Raw genomic sequence first — 330 nt, forward strand, 5'->3', positions numbered from 1 at the left:
CCCCCTGCCCCCCCACTCCCCCCTGCCCCCCCACTCCCCCCTGCCCCCCCACTCCCCCCACTCCCCCCTTACCCCCCCTTTCCCCCACTCCCCCCACTCCTCCCCCTGCAACATCACACCCCCCCCCAACCAGTAACGTCACTGCAATTTTAAAAATAACCATCTCACCCTCCTGCCCTAGGGGCACAGCCGTACGCGGCGCGACGAGAGCTCGACGAGCGCGGCGGTTGCTGCCCCGGGGGCGTCTCGCGAACGCAAAAGTGGATGTGAGGGGGGTAGGGTGGGTGTGAGGGGGTCGGGGTGAGGGGGGGGTGTGAGGGGGTGGGGGCA

This window comes from Lampetra planeri, chromosome 8, assembly GCF_965212315.1.
Source record: "Lampetra planeri chromosome 8, kcLamPlan1.2.h2, whole genome shotgun sequence".
NCBI classification, from domain to species: domain Eukaryota; kingdom Metazoa; phylum Chordata; class Hyperoartia; order Petromyzontiformes; family Petromyzontidae; genus Lampetra; species Lampetra planeri.